This window comes from Amaranthus tricolor, chromosome 7 (genome assembly GCF_026212465.1).
Source record: "Amaranthus tricolor cultivar Red isolate AtriRed21 chromosome 7, ASM2621246v1, whole genome shotgun sequence".
Lineage (NCBI taxonomy): Eukaryota > Viridiplantae > Streptophyta > Magnoliopsida > Caryophyllales > Amaranthaceae > Amaranthus > Amaranthus tricolor.
The window spans coordinates 14,548,594-14,551,103 of NC_080053.1; positions in this window are offsets into that span (position 1 = coordinate 14,548,594).

Consider the following 2,510-nt stretch of genomic DNA (forward strand, 5'->3'; position numbering starts at 1 on the left):
TCTATAGTGTAGTGTGTAAGATCGGAATATGGCATAGAATCATCTTTGTAGAGTTTAGTATTGAGGGTGAGGGTGTGACAACTCTTGAATTATTTTATACCACTATCCCTTAATAAGTCATTAGTAAAGTTCTTTTGTGTGAGAAAAATTCCTTAAGGTAGGATGAACTTCTATACCTAGAAAATAATGTAATCCACCAAGATCTTTAATATTGAAAATTGTATGAAAATGATGCTTAAGTGTATTCATTTGAGAATTACTATCCATGGTAAGAATAATATTATCTACATAAATTACAACAAGAATAATATAACCCTTATATTTGCGAAAAAATAAATAATAGTCATTTTTAGATTGTGTTAAACCTTGATGAATTAATTCATTGGTCATCCTAGCAAACGACTATCGTGATGCTTTTTTTAAACCATAAAGTGACTTCTTTGATTTGTAAATAGTGTTAGAAACATTAGGCAAGCCTTCAGAAATAGTCATGTATATGTATTCATTTAGATCATCATGGAGAAATGTTATTAACATCAAGTTGAAATATGTTCTATTTTTTATGAGCAGAAAAGGATAGAAGACACCTTATAGTGGTCATTGTAACCACGGGAGAAAATATTTATAAAAAATTGACCTTGTATTCTTGGTTATAAGCTTTTGCAACTAAACGAGCTTTATAACGTTTTAATGATCGATCAGAGTGAAACTTAATTTGGTATAAGCATTTACATCTGATTGGTTTCTTTCCTGGAGGGAGGGGACTATGTCTCCCAAGTATTGTTAGATGTAAGGGCTTGTATTTCTTTATTCATTGCATTTATCCATAAAGGATCTTTTTGATCAACTTTGTAGGTTTCAAGTTCCTGCAATTAAGTAAGATGAAACAAGAAAGTATGGTGTTGATAAAATAAATCATCATATACAACAAGATTACACTAGTGTGTAGTGAATATTACAATTAAATTCTTTCAAATAAGGACGATTATGTGGTCTATTATTAAGTCGTAAAGAAATGCAATCTTGGTCAGATAAAGCATTAGATGAAGGTAAGGATAAGTCCACAATAAAGAATTATTATTTAATTGAGAATCAGAAGAAATTGTACCTTTAGGCGAAATGTGTCCACTAGATTCATCAATGGGTGGTGAAACAACATTATGTGGAGAAATTACCTGTGTGAGATGAGGTTGACATGTGGAAAGAGGAGATGCCTGCACAATAGCTGGCATGTGGGAAGGAGTGGGGCTGTCCATTGTGTTGCCAATGTCGCGTGCAGCAAAAGAAAGGGAAGTACATGATTTGAAACATGGTCTGTAGCCTGCAGAGGATAGAAAGATGTGGTGCCCGTTGTACAACTAATTTGCATGTCAATTAAAGAATGAGGGAGTGGGGATCTGGTTGCAGGTTGTGTATTGTTGGTCTTGTTTGTGATAGCAACATCTTGGTCAAAAGCTTGATTATACACACAAAAATTATTTGCTGTTGTGGGCACAAAAAATTATTTTAAATGTGATTTAGAAATATTAACACCATAATGAAAACGAAAATGATGCTCAATAAGATCTCGTGACACAATAATTTTATGAGAAACTAAATCAAATAATTTTTATGCTTTTTGAGCAAAAGGGTGACCTAAAAAAACATAAGGATTAGCTCTTGGTTGCATCTTTTTTCTATTAGGTTTAGGAGTAAAAACAAAAGCAAGACAACCACAAGCTCTAAAATGATTGTTTATAGGACTAATTCCATGAATTTTCTCATACGGAGTAACATTGTTCAAAAATTTCAAAGGTTTTTGAGCAAAATGATTGTTTAGGAAGGTTAGATTTGAATTGTAACGCCTAAGCAGTTTCTGAAAGGTGTTTGTGTTTGCGTTCAACCATACCTTTTTGTTGTGGGGTGTGAGTGCAACTCTTTTGATGTATTATTTCTTTACTAAAACAAAACGTAAAGTGTCACCTTCGCAAAGTTCTTTCGCATTATCACTTCGAATAATTTTAATTTTAGTTTTATGTTGTTTTTTAACATAAGAAAACAAGTTTTTAAGAAAAATAACACATTGGTTCTTAGTTTTCATCATATAAATCCAAGTGCTTCTAGTATAGTCATCCACTATAGTTAAAAACATAGAGCAACCATCAATATGTATCATTTCAAAACATTGAGTAGTTTTGCTACTAGTAGTAAAAGAAAGTCGATGTTGCCTAGCACAAGGACATATAATACATACACAAAAATCTTTTAATAAATTAATATTCAAAGAAGGCATTAAAAATATTAAAAGTTCTATTTGAGAAAAAGGCAAATGACCAAAACGCAGGTGCCATAACTTGGAAATTTGTTCTGAAGAAGTTTTGCTCATCATAATAGTAGAAATAGTATTCACAGCATGGTCTTTGTTATCATGAAGAATGTCAGCAGCAACTTAAACACAATATAAGCCTTGACATTTTTTACTAAGAAGAATTGGCTTGCTCACTAAATGGTCCTAAATAAAATATGTTTTA